Genomic DNA, 18,336 nt, shown 5'->3' on the forward strand with positions numbered 1-18,336 from the left:
GAAGACTCAAAAATCTGTGCTGTGAAATTGCTTCCTGGCTTGAGCTGTGGCTGCTCCAAGCTTTGGGCGTTTATTTTTTTTTTAATAGAAGAATGATTTGATCTGAGGCATTCATCTTTCCCCATTTCTGTCCTTCCTTGCCCATCTCTCACAACTATTTTCTTTTGCAAGAGCAACTCCAAAATAAACAGGGAAATGAAATAATAATGCCTCTCCCCCCAAGTTAATGCAAATTTAAAGCTATTTGATTCCAGAGGTAGGGCAGTAAAAGCAAGCTTTCCTGCATCAACGTTGGCATTATCCTAATAACCACATGGTGATGAGGCTAAATTTCGATCTTAACCTGAGTTTTATCAGTGTTTTTGCTAAAGCCAGAGTTGTTGGCATTCTAGAATTAGGTGAATGTGTGGTCCTCCGAGACAGGGGAAAACATTCAGGAAGTTGATCAAAAATCATGATTTAAAACTCAAAAAGAAGACACGTGACTATTACTTTAAAATTGAATGTTTTTTTCCGATGAGCTGCATCCTTGAAAGTCCTGAGTCCTGATTTTTGAATGCTGAGAGTTAGCAATCCTGGAGGAATCTGACATGAAAAGCTGTGCCCCATAGGGACCCAAACACCCCAATTCTGCATGCTGCCTGCTGCTTAAAGTAAAAGTGAGAGTTAATAGTGACTTGTGCCAAAGCCAGAGGGAACAACATTCCCTGGACAGCCTGTGCAGTCCTCGGGACAGGATTCCTTCCTCTCCATGCTGCTTGGCCATATGGCCAGCTTATGTCTCAGCCCATGTCCCTGGGGGGCTCTGGCTGGGGGGAGATGCGATGGCCCTGCAGCTGGCCAGCATCAGTGCTGCTGTCAGCAGCCACCAGCCTGGAGCACACGCTGCTCCCATGTGCACAAAGAGCCAAGGCCCTGCATGGGTCCCTGGCCCAATTTGCTGAAGACAGTCAGCCTCTCTGAGCAGGGAGCTGTTGTCTCTGCTCCCCTTGATCATACTGACATGGCTGATAATTACAGATACATTTCATGTACGATGTCTGTGGAATTCATACAGCGCTGCAGACCTTAGTGTTTCCTGACTCTTTCAAGTTCTCAGAACTAGCTTTGCATTCATCTAGGACAGTCTATCTTTTCCCTTTATCACTGCAGTTGCAGTATGGCAGGAAATCCTCTCTTTCGGGCTCAGTCATCACTGTCTCCTTCTTCCTCTCCTAGCCCCACACTTGAGCAATCCTGTTCCTTGATTGCTGTCTGAATTGTCCTTATCATATGCCAAACACTGAAAGAGCTGCAAGGCATCATTTCCTGTGGGGCAGTGCCAGGCACATAACATATGCTAGACATCCACAGGCAGATGCGGTTGGTTAGGGCCAGTGAAGCATGAAGAAACGGGAGCTTTGGTAGGAAGAGGCTACAACAGAACTCCACAAACTGGTTGGATGCCATACCCCAAACAACGTTAACAGCTCATTAACATTCCCTGCAGGGCTGGGAGGTCAGCACAGGAGGTCAAAAAAATTAAGAACTGTTTTCTTAAGGAAACAGAAGGTAAAGAGGGTTAGATACATACAGCTGGTGTAGGACACAATGTACGGGTTGGTCTGAGAGAAGGCAAAGGGGAGTGCTTCGTTTCAGTCTCTGCCTGCTTAACTAGGACCTGCCATCTGTCCATTTTCTACCTGGGATTCTCCCCATGCTGAGCTGAAACTTGCTTTATTATTCAAAAGCAATCTTGCCCAATGGCACAAGATGTTGGGAGGCAGCTGATTCGTGACCTAGCCAAAGACATCGGGAGGAGGGAGAGAGGTTTTCCTTTGAACCAGGCTCTGTAAGCATATGGTAGGCCTTGTACTTCAGGACGTGATCCATATGCTGCTCTTCAGTGCCCATATGCTTTCTATATTTTCTGTATTTATTTATTTTAATCAGGATTGAGTCTGTGATCTTGATTTTCCTTTTGCTGCTGGCTGTAATTACATTTGGTTGTGCTACCGGAGGTAAGGCAACGAGGTTAAAAATGAACACCAGTGCGTTCAGTTGTGTCCTTTTAACATTGTCTTATCCCGCGCGTTTCGTGAAGAGAATTGTATTCTGGGTTAATGATCTATAATGCTGCTAGTTTGCGTTTTTTCTTCGTGTTGCAGCTCAGAAGTGGGGTTTCATCGAATCAGGGTCAGAGGAGGTGGAGGCTCCAATGATAAGCTTCTCCAGACATGAGCTGATGCTCACAGCTTCTTGTGGGGTTAGAAGCTACAAATCAGTGTATTCTTATAAAAACGGTGAGAATTAGAAAGCAGCTCTGGTCTCTGTCTCCAACGAGTGTGACAGAATGATCCAAGATAGCCATGACTTATCAGTACAAGACAGTGCCATCAGACACTCTCTTTATGTTATTTACCTATATGGAGCTGCTTTGGCTTCAGTAGGCAGCATTTTGTTAGCTGAACCCTTCCTGGCACGTAGGCTACATGGTGGCAGTAGCAGAGGAGGCTCCTTGGATGCAGAATGAAGCGAGCAGGGTGCTGCTGGGAGCCCAGCTCTGCTCTGCCGGCCTGAGCAGCCCATGGTGACCGCAGCAGGAGGCAGCACCAGCCCCAGTCCAGGGGCTGAGGTGGTGAATTTGTGTGTAGCTGAAAGCACTGGAACAGGTTCCCCAGGGAGGTGGTTGAGTCACCATCCCTGAATGTGTTTAAAAACCGTTTGGATGCGGTGCTCAGGGACATGATTTAGCGATGGGTTGTTAGAGTTAGGGTAGTATGGGTAGGTTGCGGTTGGACTTGATGATCTTGAAGGTCTTTTCCAACCTGAGCAATTCTATGATTCTATTCAGAACAATGTGAGAGTGTAGTCCAAAAGGAAGAGCTGCCTTTCTCCAAATGTATTCCTCAGCCTGTGAGAAGTCTTGTTTTCACGCTGCTGGAAGGCCGAGGCTGAAAACAGAAAGTCCTGTCTCACAGCCAAAGGGCTTTATGGCCCAATTATTTTAACCACGTGCTTTTTGTTTTCTCTTGAACACGCTTATCTAATTAATAGTGAAATCTGATTTTTTTTTTTAATCTTTATAGAACAATAACTCCCAACAAAATAATTCCTGCTCTGGTTTTGTGATGGTGGGACAGGGGGTATTGGGGTTTTGGTGTGTTTTTTTTTCTGTGGGAAAGAGTGCTCTGTGGTGTGGGTCTAGTGTTAATGAAACCATACCCTTCTGAGGATTCACACCAGTAATTAAATGCATATTCCTCAGTTTTCGTTGCATACAAATAGCAGATGAGCAGATTGGGTATTTCCTGCATAAATTGATAACATCTGCCTATTATTGGGGGATCGGTGGGGAATACTTAAGCCCTTTATCACTGTGTAGTAACTCACATTAAGATTCTTTGGAATCAATGATGGCTTTGTATGAGCAAAAACTATGTCCTGGCTTCTTCATGCCTTTATCACTGATGTGTTTTAACACAGCAAAACTCTTAGATGCTGAGAAGATCTTACAGTGTCAAGGAATGGTGACTAGGCAAGGGCTTTCTCGCAAGAGCTATCTCAAATCTTCATCTAGATCTGGTGCTGAAAAGTTTTCAGGTAAAAAAAGTTAGCAGTATTCATCCATAAATGGTTTTCCGTTTCATACTTCTCTGAATGTGGTATTTGGAGAATTGGAAGCTGCAAGGGGAATATGGTTTTTCTGATCTCAAAGGAAGACTGCTTTATTGAGAATTTGGAGAGCCTTTTCCAGAATGAAGCTTTAGAAAAACTGCTCAGGAGCTTCCTGCTGAAGGTGTTTTGGTAGAAAATTAAGTTTTTCAAAATCAAAGCTTTTTGCATGGGGGGTATAACCATGTTCCTTGTAGGAGAGGGCACCCATACAGCGTCGAACTCCATCCCTTGTGAGACATCACAGTGTTGGACTTCACTGTAGAATGTAATCTAAACTGGTTCTAACAGGGCATATTGAAATACTTCTTACTAGCAAAACAAAGTATTTCTACACTCTCCAGTAAAAATTGTTTTGGAACTTCGTGTTCCACCCTTTCCTCTTGACAAATATTTCATTTTTGTCTCAATGAGAAAAGAAAACCAAATGAAGAAATGCTGGAGTTTCCATAGCACATGAATTCCAATGTTTAATGAAATCCAGTTAGAAAAGATAGCCTTTAGCAGAAAGCATAGGAAGGAATCTGAATTTCAGATCTTCCAAGCTTCAGTCATTTTTTCTACTTTAGAACTTTCACTTATTAATTGACATCTTAGTAATAGAAGTAGTTCTTTATTCCTTGTAACACTTTTCTGGGGTGGAGAGTAGAAACCAGATCTTTTAGATTATCATGAGATAATTTACTTGGTGCCTCCTTTCTGTCATTATCAGCTGGGGAATGCCTCAATGTCAAGTGGCTTTTCCAACCTGGGGAACTCCGCTCTGCTTTCTTAACCTGTGCAAGCCTCAGGCTGTTGTCAAACCAATTGCTAATCGTGGTTATAGTCTCTCCTGAGCCTGAAATGACAATCTTCCTTATAGTTCTGGAAAGAACATCGTTATCTTGCAGAATACTGTGGGAAAATTCACATTTTAACTCTCCTGGAGAAGTCATGGAAAGTACCTGTCTTAGTTGAGGGCAAGACTTGCGTGGGATTTTCCTAGTGTGAGTAGACAATAGAAGGCAAAACCAGTCTTGGCTGAGTTTTAAGAAACCATCTCAGGCAAGATATGTCCTTGCTACAAAGGAGAAAATAAACAAGGTCGTGAATGTTTGCTTGAATGTGTTGCTCGCATGCTGAGCAAACTGTCTTATTGGCCAGAAGTAAATCAGCACTGTGGGCTCCAGGTAAACTGACACAGAAACACCTGCATCGTGCAGCTTCAGGAAATCCATCTTCCTTGTCTGCCCTGAAGAGCCCAACTGGGTAAGATGAGGGGAAGGCCCGAGATCCAGACCCCATCTCTCTGAATGGGAAATGCTGGCATTTTCTGTTTGGTCTCCCAGTGAAATTTCAGTGCTTCTTTCATTTTCTCTTCCCTCACCATTTAACCGATAAGAACCAAATGGATCTGAAAATGTCTCCTGCAACTTACAGCACTGAGCTTTGATTCACACTTCCTTTAATTCACTGCTGTGAAAAATGGGCTGGCATCCTACTGTGAATTTAAATACTCCCAACCCAGGAATAAATGGATCCCATGGCTCATTTATCTTTCAGCTATTAATTAATAGTGGTTAATTGTAGTTATGAACTGCAGCATTCCAGTCTCCAGCATCCATACATTTTATTTAATATATTCTGATTAAGGTGGAGTCAGCGAGTTGGAGAATAATTAAAACAGCTCCTTGCCATCAGCTTCTTACAAAACTTCAGCTTCCTCAGGATTTCTTTCCTACAAAGGCTGTAACATAACTACATTTACCTCGTTAGAGAGTTGGTTAGTGACTGTAGCACAACAAGCCCTATGGACAGATGCTGCCCTGGTGTCATACACTGACTTTGTATTACCTCTCCCAGCACTGCTGCAGTGGAGTAACACTGCACATCTATACCCTTGTTCTAGAACCACTGAATGAGAACGTTCTCAGCTTTTACTTCTGTTCCTTCTTTGTTCACAGAAATAACAAGCAATGTAAATAGGGAAACCCAGCAGCAGACTGAAAGATACGGAGATAATTCCATGACTGTTTTGTCTGTGTGATCTTCTTCTGAAACCTTTTGGTACCCTAGAAAGGACAGGTCATAGAACAGAACTAGAATAGTTGTTTGCTTAGATGGACAGCATTTTCTAAAATCACAGTGCACGTTTCCTTTTTTTCTGGAGACATTCAAGTAATATTTTTGTGTTCGATTGAGATTTTATTTATTGGTGTTACAGCAAATAGATTTTAAGCTGGTGACAATACAAAGCATCATTTAATTGAACATATTAGTGAGCCTCGGTTTCAAAGCTAGTTCCTGAAGTTTCGCTTTGGGTGTGGACCTGTATTTGAGGCACCCTACATAACTCTAGGCTGAGCGGGGACTGTAAGACTGACAGGTGTTTGGGCACATACACTGCAAGCTGCGAGGGCTGTTTCCTGTGAGACTTCCTCCTGAAGGCAGCTATTGTTTGCTTAAGAGAAAGCCGTATCCACTCTGTTCCCAGTGGCATCCTGAAATGTACTCGCAGCACAGAAAAAACGATGACTCTAGAATTGATTTGATGATAAAGCTTCCCCCACCGCTCCTGAATGCTTGTGGCTGAGCTCTGGCAGGGAGATGTCCTGTTGGAAACTGAACTTGGTTCATCCGCGCTCTGGTGGGAACCCTGCGTTCAAGATAAACATGCTAGTGCTCTTTGAAGTCCTTTGCTCATCAAAAGCACAGTTACTTTGTTTGTATTATGTTTGATACTCCCGTGAGACGCAGTTCAATTTATGGCATAAAATCTTGGCTGAAGGAAGGCAGTTTTGAGGAAAAAAAAATCTACACTGCTGGGAAGGTGGGAGTCCATCACATCTTTCTTATCATATTATTAACAGATTTTACTTGTACTGTTTCCATAGCTCTTCTGAAATATCTTCCTCACTCCCCTCCCAGTGTTATCTCTCCAATACTTTTTAAAGTATTCTGATGATAAGTTGCACTGAAAATCTCTTCAGATTTTAAACTGGACCCAGAGACTGTGGTCTGGGGATAAGGTGCTCGCTGCCTTTGTTTGGGCCCTTGACAGCTATAGGAGTAGGAACCCCTCTGTACCTTTCTAGTTCCTTTCTCTGTATCCCGTAGGATAGAAGCTACTGACATATTTTTGATGGCAGTTTTTAGAGTTTCATTTCCTTCTAGATTTGAAGATGTCCCTATATATGATTTCTGACCTTATGCAGCGTGTAAAGGTGAAGTCACACTGCAGTAAGAGCATCAGGAGGCGTTGCTGAAGCATTAGGACAGGACGGCAGCGTCCTTCCCTGCACGTTCCAGGACACGCACAAGTGCTAATGACTGAAGGTATCTGAAATAGATTTAGATCAAACTCGTGTGGTTCATTACACTTTTGTGCAAAGATCAGAGAATGTTCCAACCTTCAGGAGCTGAGTTTCAACTGGGAAAACTAAGTCTGTCCCTTACTTTTCTTGGTCTCATGGATCCAATATGTTTCCACTGAGCTTGTGTTTTGGAAGCACAATATTCTGCACCTGTAATGTGCTTGTTCTCACAAGCAGAGATTCCTTTCACTGGCTTATAACTGCTATTCTCATTTTTTTCTATTCTATCTTACCTGGAGCCTTCTAGGAATACTCTCCTGTAAGCTGTGATACCTGAATTGCAAGGACATTGTTTTCTGAGGCTGAGAATTTTGCATTCACAACTTCAATAGATGTTGAGTGCTAGCAATTTTTTTTTTTGCTAATGGCAATCTGAAGTTTAGACCTATTTTGATCACAGTTTTGAAAAATAAAATTTCAGAAATAACTCCTAGTAATGAACTGCACTCAGACATAAATTCGTATGTTTCGTGCAGGTATAATCACAAAATCTAAGTGTGACAAATCTGCATCAGCAGTTTATAGCAAGAAGTGCACCGTATTCGTATGTATGTTCATATATTTGCTTTACAAATTAGTACAAAGGAATTCTAAGCACTTGAACTGAAGTAAGCTTGTCATGACGTGCTAAATACTCAACAAGATAGGAAAAGAATAGGACTTTTTCAGTGTTGTGGTTAGTTATTATTTGAGAGAAGTGTTATGTTCCTCTTCTGTCTTTCTAGTCCACATTAATGATAGTCCATACCTCTGAAGATGGACTGATTAATTAAATATAATTTTAAGCTTCTCCTGTGCCTCCTGGGAATCCTGACGTAATTTGCTTTTAGTCAAGAATTAAAGAATGCTGCTGTTATGAAAATGGCCATCGTTGTAACAATGATAATTTTTTAAAAGGTAGGAGAACTAAATCACAGAATAGCTAACCTCGGGGTTTTCAGAGCACATTAAGGACATTTTTGTGGTTGCTTGCTTTGGGATTGCTTAATGTAGTCATCTAAAATTCAAGGCTCCTAAAATCACTGCATGGAATCACTGCATCACTACATGGATTTTGCCCAAGATCACGGTGGGAGTCTGTAGTAATGCTGGGCCCAGAATCTACATGCTGGTTCTGACCTTGCTTAAGCTAATCTTAAATCTTCTGTAGCTATTAATGTCAGTAGATTTACTTTTGATACAATGTTACTGTCACCGAGATGAAAATTCAGATTTCCAGTCTTTTCATCCTGTGCTTTAGCTCAGCAGAAAATAATTCTTTCTCCATGTGCTATTTTTTTGGATAGGCCTTTAAAAAAGTAAAATTAAATGCTTATCTCGGTCTCTTCTCTTGGCAGAAGTGAGCTGGTAATCTGGTCAGGAGTTTTCTATTCCGGTTGTATCAGAGGTGTCTCAGGAGCCGTGGTTCAGTGCTGCCCTTTCTGCTCCCATTCACAGTGCCCTCAAGTATGAAATAAAATTTACATTCGGATAGTTTAGACTTAAGAAAATATTCTATTTTATTTGTTCAGCAGTTATTTGATAACATTCATATTTTTAAAATAGTACTGTGTAGCCTGGAGACAGGATCACAAATGATTTTAATGTTTTTTTGTATATCTACCACTTAATGCCAAAGGCAGAGCTTTGTTCATTAACTTCTGATGCTGCTCGTGAGTTCACCCTCAGCCATTGGCAGTCAGCTTTGTCATTATGCATAAAAACAGTTTTGTGTTTACTGTTTTGTCTTTCTTATTCTGTCTTTAATTTTATGCGCGTGCCCTGATAGTGATGCTGCAAGGAAGTCAAGGTCAGCTGTGTACAAATTTCCAGTTTTACTGGATTGTTCAGGTGTCCATCCCTTTTCAAGCAGACTCAACTTACTGCTGACCCAGACCATGAATTACTCAGTTATGGTCTTCATCTTTATTGGAAATAGCCTTTAATGAAGAGTGCCTCCTCTCCAGCACTCAGGTCTTGTCTGTGCCTCTTCATTCTGATCCAGTTTGAGGAAGCTCGGAGGATATTGCTTTTGCAAACAAACCTCACCAGTGATTTAAATGAAGGTGATATTTTAAGCTCCTTCAGAGGGAAGTCTCTACATCTTCAACAAGGACCTCCTGAGCCTTGCTTTCTCCTCGGGTATTTATGTCGACAGGCAACTGGCTATGAGAACATCCTCATGCATTCTGCTCATGGGAGGCAGGGCTGGACAGCCTGGCTCATTCCTTGAGGTTATGTATGGCCTGGTTTGTGCTTGGATCTCAGCTTATTTTATTTTGTGTGTCATCTTGGAGGGACTTGGCAATGAAATTAAGAGATGATGGGAAGAGGTTCACATAAAAGAACAAATGAATGTTTCCTATGTCCTGTCCATAAAGTCTGGTTTTGGACAGTGCATCTCCTGAAGTCTGTGTCATATGCAAGTGCTCTTTAATGCTGGTTGTTCTCTAGTGTCATGACCTGGAGAACAAATACAGTGTTGTTGAGTGGATCTTTTTTTCCCCCTTCTTTTTGCCTGGTGTTTCTCAGTTTCTGCATTCTGTTTATACTTGCATGTGACATCAAGTAGACCTTTCAGTCCTTTACTGTCAGTGAAAACCTGGAGTCACCTTTGTATCACTAAACATGGAGTTAAATCGGAAGGCCATAAGCAAACAGCATTGCCTGCAATTGGGCAGCTTATAAAAGGCACAGCTGTGAGGGGCTTGGAGGCCTGCTAGGGCCAAAGCAGGAATTTTGACCTGATTTGGCTGCCAAGGCCTTTGTGGTGCCCCTGGAACTGCGACCACGGCCTGTCCTCCCAGCTCTCGGGCTGCAGCTTCGAGGTGGTTGTGGATTCTGATGCTGTGTAAATGGAGCAGAAAGGTGGAATGCACACAGTCCTGCATTGCCCCTGTCTGTCCTGTCCTGCCTCCCTCTTTGCTGTCAGTTAATTTAGCTAATTTCTTCCATCCTAAATTGCTCCCTTCTGCCTAACAGCTTTCACAACTTGTTTGCAAAGCCCCACAGTCGCTGTGGTTATGTATTCTTTTCTGGGGATGTATTAGATTGTTTGTTTAGGCTGAAAGCTGCTAAGGGAAGGTTTGCAACTGTGTTTTCATGCTGTCTAGCACAAACAAAGCCTGACCACTGTTTATTTCCAAATGCACTGCAATAAAAAACATTGATGTTGCGTGCATTAATCAAAGAAGTTACAACATAGTTATAGCTGCGTCCCTTTCTTGGTTTGTTGCACCCCAGGTCTCTGTGAATGTACAAGGGAGTGTAAACACGTTGCCCACAGCAACTTCAACACGTGGCATGGGAACTGCTGCCCTGAAGGCACCGCTTCACCTGCTCACTGCTCCGCCAGCAGCTCCGCTTACAGCTTGGACTCATGGCTCCAATCAAGCGAGCACCCAAATTCCTAGAGGTACCATTTTGCAGCAATGTGAGCCTAATTGTTTCTAGATTGAATATTTTCATGGGATATCAGTCTCAGTGTTCCCGGAATTAGCATGCTCACTGAAGGATTGAAGATGCTTATCGGGCCCGACAGCTTTAGTGTCAGCGGGATCGTCGACAGCTCTGCGAAACTTAGCTGGGCTGGCGACAATATTTATTTATGTGGAATGGAGACATATGGCCAGAATCATCCGCTCCCTTTCCTCAGTAATTAAAACATCTGGGAGCACAAAAGGGCTGTGAGAAGTAAAAAAAAAAAAAAAAAACCCTCTCTCTGCTAAATAAAACAGGAGCCTTTACATAATTGCCAAGAGTTTCTTTTGCCATCATGGCGGGGTCTCTGGAGGACCAACCTTCTCTAATGTTTTTTGAATGCGTGACGGTCAATGGAAGCACAACTGAACTGAGCACAGCGCTCAAACTTCTTATTAATACTGTATCTTGCTTTATTTTCCAAAGGACAGATTTTAATGCTCCTGAGAGGAATTGGGGATTATTTAAAGAGTAGCAAAAGCATACTGAAGTCATCAGCTGTTTTACAGACCGTGATTACACGTTGATAGCTTCTCCGTCTGGAGTATACTGTAGATATATCTTTGATAAAACACTATTTCACTGCGAGCTTTGAGGTTCAAATTCAGACCAGGGCAGTATGATGACAGCTGTTATCACTTGATGGATATTCAGTTCATTGTGCAAAGCGTGTTTAATGCAGCTTCATGCAATTTTCAGAGATTAGGTGTCCCAAACAAAGCCATCACAAAACGAAGTAATTTTCTAACTTCATGGCCCTTTCCAAATCCCCGGTGGAGCTGTACCTTCTCAGCCACGCAGGGTTGGATTTTAGAGGAGGGGTCTTACTTTTGATATGTGCTTCTTCTAAATCTGATGGGTAGACATTCTGAGGGTTGCTTTGTTTTATGATACGCAGGGCTCACACTCTGCTGCCTTGCAGAGGCTTTACTTGTTTTGCGCTTATTATTTTACTTTAAGCCAAGTAGGATCATGATGTGAGCGATCTTCTTCACCTGCCCACGTAGCATCCCATCTGTGTTTTGCAGGCAGCAGTGAATTTACCTCCACAGAACCTCCTGTGGGAAGACTGAGAAACTGAGGCAAAGAAACGGGATAGGATTTTCCCATGGTCATGTAAAGAAACCTGTGGCTAACCTGGAAATTGAATAGAGCTCCTTTGAGACCCCTACTGTGACAGCTCTCTGTGTTTTGAAGGCACAGCCAAGCGGAGCTCCCAGCAAGGAGCCTGCCTGGAGGGTCAGAACGATTTTTTATGATCTGAGAATCTGTTGAAGTGAAAAAAAAAAAAAATAAATAAATAAAAATTGATGCCATCTAGGAATGATACAACAGCACATTTCTGTGAAAAAGGCTCATTTGTCAGCTCCAATCGGTGAGGTCTGCACCTGTGTGTGTAAAACAGTTGGGGTTGAGAAAGGTCTGGGCTGGTAGCAAAGTGATTAGTGCATTCACCTGCTGCAGGAGCTGGGGTTTATATCTCTTCTCTGCCTTCTCTGTATCTCAGGAGAGGATAGTAGCTCCTTGTCTATTGGCATCTTCTGTGTTCAAAAGCATTTTTGAGAACTTGTGGTACTTGAGTACCTTTGCCTCCAGTACTTTGGGAAGTATTTAACAGTCTTAGAGCAGCAGCTCAAGACTTTGGCACCTGGAGAGCACTCTGAGGTAAGAACCTGCCTGCAGGCAGCTGTGGGGCTGAAGCTTGGTGCTATATCTCCTGTCTCACTTCCGGCTGTGCCTGAAGGAACTTCAGTTTGCTGGAACCTTCTATTATGGGGGAAGGATAGGATGTGGCCCAGGGTTTGGGAAATGGGTGGTACTGTAGGTAGATGATGGACTTGATGGCTCTGGCTTTAAGAAAGGATTCAAGGTGTTGTAAGGAAGGACGATGATGAAATGTTAATTCATGAAGGTGGGTAAAATGGTGGAAGAGGGATAGTGAGGATGAAAAAAACATGAAGTTCCTTACTGGGAATTTAGGAGATAATGTGGGAGCCCAGTATCTAGGTGCTGCTGGTTTGCTCCTGACACTCACTCTTGCTTCCAGCAGGACCTAAGCAAGCTAAACTGAGGGCCATTGGCAGTGCTATCCAGAGTAGCTTTAATATAGTGCTGGAAGCCTTTGCAGCACAGCACACCTGCACTAATTTAGCTCTTTGTCAATAAAATTAGCTCTCATGGAGTGCTGCAGCATTTCCAGTAACTGAATTGGCTTCTTGACCCGGCTGGGTCAGGCCGTGCTGCATTGCGCTTCGGGCAGTGCTGCTTGACTCAGGAGTGAGGCAGATATAAGCAGGGCAAAGCAGGGGTGTCCTCTATCCATTTCTTTGTCTTTTGACTCCTTCTCCAGGTACTTTATGCGTTCCTCCAGCTGCAGGTGGTTAGCCCTGCCTTATTAGTGACTGTTACGTTTATCAGAATGCCCCAGATATTGACAACGGAAGTTTTTTTTCCTAAAGAAAATTTATACTAATAGAGTTTGACTCCGATGTATTTATATGACATGTAATTGAAGTCTTGGAAATGTCTAGCTCAAAGATTCAATTAAACCCGGTCTTGTTACAGGTGTACTTCCTAATTAAAGTATTTGACATCCATGCAGATATAAATATTTATGGTTGGTGAAACCTATCCTGAACAGCAAAATAATTTGCTCTGACAACATGGAGAACATGAACGCCCCCCATGTGAGGACTTTATTATCTGCTCTAATAGCTGGAGGTTCAGCAAATGTTGTTCTGCAAACTGGAGGAATCTGTGGATGTGTTGGAAGAAGGCTGCAGCTGTGTGGGCAGTGGGAGGGGAGCAGAAGTCTGCAGGCAATGCCTTGGGTCTGATTCTACCCAGTTTCTTTGGCTCGGAAATCTGAGCTATATTCTCAAAGACACTGTTGTCCCTTTCACCCTGCCCACGTGTCCTAAGGACCCTGAATGATTTTACCTTGGGGAGCTACAGAGGAGTCTTTTGTCTTGGTGGTTCCATGTTGCTGCTATTCCTACCGTGACCAGTGCCCCAGCCAGATGCATGTTCTGCTTCCATGTTTCCTGGCTTCCTAACAAACGCATCAGCTACCCAGTCCCTAACAAATTCCAGTGTTATCAACCCCAGTCTAGTACAGACAAGCACTTAACAAAATATTTAGGAGCTGTGTTTGCTGCTTGCTTTGGAAGATGTAGCTGCTGGCATGAGTGGAGTTCTTAATTTATAGCATTATTTAATTTGCCCTGGAGACTTGGGTTCCTAAACTATCTTAATTCTGTGGTTTAGGCCCAATCGAATGGCATGATGAGGGTGGTGATGATTTAGCGTTGTTCTGGCTGGTGTAAACAAGGGATCTTGGATTCAGAAAGACCCCAGCGCTCAAACAAAAAACAAATCTCAGAAGGATTTGAAACTAAGTTCTATACAAGCTTAGGAGTTTCTGCTTTGTGTCTTTATCAGCCTTTGTTTAACCCTTAATCTTCATTTTCCCCTGTGTTTTACTGCTAAAAATGGGAATGGGAAGGGGAAAAAAAAAAAAAAAAAGACAAATAAGCAACCAAGCCCAAAGCTGGAGGTGTCTCCTAGAACAGAAAGCATTCACAGTTGTTTTATTTAGCAGCGGGCATTTATTTTTTAAGGAGTCAATAATAATTCGGGTCCCTGCCTCCATGCAGGGTCATAAATAGTGTAACAGAGTTGGTGCCAGCTGAACACCTACATAATTTTTCCATTTACCTCTCTTTATTCTGATGATTTTCCAGGGTCTCAGAAACCCAACTCTGTCCCCATCCTCACGTCCACTTCTGCAGGCACTCAGGGAGCTGCCACCTGTTTCTTCCCTGCCGTGGTTGCTCTGCACCAGGATCCCAACCTTGTGTTGGCTGCCAGTCCCTGCAGGAGACCGTGCATGGACTGGGGCTGCAGCGGGTGCAGCTTGTTCATGGCCGTGGAGAGAGGAACAGGGGAGGCTTTTCGGGAGGCTGTGTGCCTCTGCTCCTCAGGCAGCTCTACATTTGCAAGAGCACAGTTAATAGACCCCTGTGGAGATGTTTATCAGCGTGTGAGTGGTAGGATGGGGAGCCCCGCACAGGCTTACCGCAGACTGCATTTATAGGACTTGTTACTTGTGAGAGAAGCCCTATTTACACTCCTTGTCTGTGTAGCTGGTTAGTGTTAACATTGCTCCTGTGAGCATAGGGGGAATTGTAGTAAATCTTCCAAGAATGGAGAGCTAGTTTCATCTTGTTTGACACATTGTTTCCTGATAAGAGCTGCTGGGAAAATGCTTCAGTTTTCTTGTCAGACTGAGCTTGCTGAGTTGCCAGGAGAGGCTCAAAATCCATTGGGTCCTAAAAGAGAAATTCAACTAGCTGGGCTCAGGGGGAGCAGGCAGTGAGCTGTGAAATGGCTGGGCACTGAAATACAGGCAAATGTGGCTGAGTGGGGAAGCTAAGTGGCTTTGGCTCTGCCTCACCAAGAAAGATGGAACTTTTTCATTTTCTCTATGGCTCCTGGTGTGTGCCGGTTCCTGGTTCCCCCACCGTGCCCCTGCTCGGGCTGCAGTGCGTGTGGAGCTGAGCTGCTCCATCCTGGCTGAGCTGTGTAGCAGTCACAGACCCCTGGAGTTCCCCTGGGGATCAGTGGAAAATCTTGGAGGCTCCAGTGATGCTGTGTAGGTGAAGGCCAGGAAGAAACAGGACACACACTCTCCATAGGGATCTTCTTCTGTTGGCTTCAATAGTCTGTGTTCTCCAGAGCTTAGTCCAGCTGAAAATCTGTTCCTGATGTTGTAGCTGGTGTTCCCATACATCCCAGAGTCCCTGATAATCCCTCTGATGCTTCTTGGAATCACAGTTTGCATTATAAATAACCGTGTTTTGAAAGAGCTTGTCCATGTGTGCCAGCAAACATGGAGGCCTGTGTTCTGAAAGCCCATGGCATGCCAAGTACAGATAAAAGATAAGCCTTTATTTATTTATTTTATGAAGTCAAACCTCAGCTTCGTTCTTGGTGGAAAACCCACACTAAAATTTTATGTCAGCCTATGTCGCAAACCACAGACTGTGCGTGGGCTCTGCATGATTTGATTGCTAGCTTTTGCCTAGGGTTTTTTCAGGCTTGAAACTCAAGGGTTGCGAGCTCACATAAAATAAAACAGACTTCCCATGAACCACGGTGAACTGAAGGCACTTATTTTCAGCAAAACTCACACTGGATTGTGTTCAGCCCTGAACTTCACTGACTCCAGCAGAGGTGGAACATTTGCAGTAAAACCATTGTGGATGTTTATTCTTAGCCACGCTGAGAATCTATCTGCTTGCAAGGGTGTCTAGTGAGGATTTATTTGGCCACTTGAACTGAAAAGTATTTCTTGTATATCCAGCAAGGGAAAAACAACAACAAAAAACAGGGATGCAGAGAGTGGAATGTTGTGCTGGTGTGTCTGCTTCAATAGAAAATATACCTACATACCTGCTTTTTTTTTTTTCTTTCTTCAAATCTGAATTTCTTCCTGCAAATAATCACTTGTGGAAGAGCAGACTCGTGACAGACACTCAGAATGACAAACTTTTAAAAAATAGATGCTCCTGATTTTTCTGAGCAGCTGTTTAAAACTAGATACATGTCAAAAATGACCCCAGTGATGTCAGCTCAGCCTCTTGCATTTTTCACCACTTGTCCCTGGGCAAACTCTGATCCCTCACCCTACACAAAGATGTGTTCCTTCTACAAATTAAAGCAATTAAACAAAATGGGAGCTCGAATAAAAAAGTTTATAAATTAGCTATGAAGTTCTGTAAACGTGTTTGCTGCTTTTTTGACTTTTTTCTTTCTGGTATTTAATTGCAGCTCTAAATGTTTAATTTGGAGATTTCGAGAGCAGACCTAGCTGGGTATTCTGATGGGGCTGCAGCAGCTCAGCCTCTTGTCTGTAACATGGACAGTGCTCCCAGAAAGAGCAGCCCAGATTCCCCCAAAGACATCTGTGTCAAGTTGATGATGAGCTTGGCTGGCATCTTAGAAAGATCTTGAGTTGACAAGATTAACCCTCAAATGCCGTGGGAGGCAAAGGGCACGCCATTTGAAAAGAGGGGCACACACATGACTTGGCAGCTGGAAAAAGCTGCCAGACTCAGCTAAATGCAAGTCTTCTGTCCCAGGTGGTAAGCTCAAAACTGGGGGAGAGGATGTAATTAATTCTGTTGGCTTTCAGTGTTTTTCTTTTTTCTTTGGGAGGGTACGCATTTGCTGTGACAGTGACCTCTGTGGAGGTTCTAACAGGAGTTATGGACTGTGCCACATCTTTCTACACCACGTCTTGGGAGGTCCTAAGCATCTTCGTATGAGGGCCTTAGTGCTCCTCCTCCCAGTTGGAGAAATTCTCCATAGCAGGCACTCGATGCTAATGCGGTATTGTTGGATATTGTGTGTGTCTGAACAAATCGCCAGCACGTCCTTGAGGTTTTCCTGAAGAAAAACCATTAACGTGAATGGCGATTACCCTGAAAGGGCAATTGGCTGCATCTGGGACTGTGCAAACTGCTGCTACCTGGTGCCAGCAGCGAGCAAAATGGAATGGAAGAGCCAATCCTTGCATGGCACATGCTGTGGTCACTGCAGCAGGATTTATTTGCACTGGAGGAAGAGCTGACCTTCATAAACTGTAAACAGTCCTTGACAGAAATATGTACCTGTGGCCTTGTCAGCTCTCAGAGGTTTTGTCGGTCTTGTTCTCCTGGTGAACGTGTTGGCAAACTTCCTCTAGCAGAGCCAGCAAAATTTTGTCCTTCCTGGCCTCCTGTTCCAGCCCTCTCCATTGCAGTGAGAGGCTGAAGAGCCTCCAGCCAAGAGAAACGGTTGCCTTGTGACTGTGTATTTGGTGTAGTGCTGTTGGTTAGAATTTGCAGGCCACTGTGTTTGGGTGGTTGTATTCCCCGCATGGGAAAGACTTGATGTATGTCATAACAACACTGTTGAGAGCTAACTGACTGTCTTGGTGAATCTAGCTTCTGTTCCCAAGGTATGCAAGTATTTCTAGAGCCGTGCAAAAAAAAATACAATGTTCTGACCTTAAATGGCTAACTTCTCTCTCTTTTAAGCATACTTTTAGAACATACAAAGATGTAGACTGTGTCAAAGTTTTGAGTTTCATCTGTTGATATTCCTGGGCCTCAGTGTGAGAAGAGCCCTTTGAATGCAGATGGAAACTGTGTAGATTGTGTTTTGCTAGCACTGTTAATAAGGGCATTACAAGCCACCATGCTTTTCCTTTTCTCTGGGAATTAATGTGCGCTCAAAATGTTACAAGGGGTAAAAATAGATATCTAATAGTGGATAAACACTGGGGTGGTTTTTTTTTATTCCTAAAAATGAGCAATAAATTTTCTAGAAATAGTCACTGAAAATGTAGAATAAATAAATAAAAAATTGCTCTCTGTTAGACAGAAGCTGATGGACCTCGAGGCACTTTATTAACAGTTAAGGAATGTGGCTCCCACATACAGCTGTGATTGATACGAGTGTCTCTGTGTACAGATATGAAATACTAATGGAGCCTTCAGTGCAAGAGTTAGGGCTCTCCCGGGGATTTATCGCGTTGCTTTAGACTGGTGAGAAGCAGAAGTTAGCAGAAAGTTGCAAGGGCTGCTGCATTTTCTTCCCTGCTGTATATTCTCATTTGAGAGACACCAATTCTATAGTAGAGAATGAAAGGAGGAAATGGAGTCCAAAAATAATAGACTTCTATGGAAAAAATGCATTTGAAAAAATTGGAGGCCATCTGAAGGCCAGGTGGGGGCTTCTACAAGTAGAAACCCACAAAGTTTACAAGCTCTGGTTGGGGTTGCAGGCTGAGATCAGGCTCCTCAGGCTGTCTGTCCATGGGGCT

General features: G+C 43.3%; 1 long non-coding RNA gene across 14 annotated transcripts in view; it reads left to right on the forward strand.

Annotated features, from left to right (window-relative positions):
• LOC110408423 overlaps positions 1–18,336 on the forward strand; it is a 317,152-nt gene that overhangs the window by 139,066 nt on the left and 159,750 nt on the right. For all 14 annotated transcript variants that reach the window (XR_002444331.1, XR_002444334.1, XR_002444336.1 and 11 more), the window contains one exon: positions 10,230–10,401. This is a non-coding gene — a long non-coding RNA (uncharacterized LOC110408423). The remainder of the gene's footprint in view (positions 1–10,229; positions 10,402–18,336) is intronic.

This window comes from Numida meleagris, chromosome 19 (genome assembly GCF_002078875.1).
Source record: "Numida meleagris isolate 19003 breed g44 Domestic line chromosome 19, NumMel1.0, whole genome shotgun sequence".
NCBI lineage: Eukaryota > Metazoa > Chordata > Aves > Galliformes > Numididae > Numida > Numida meleagris.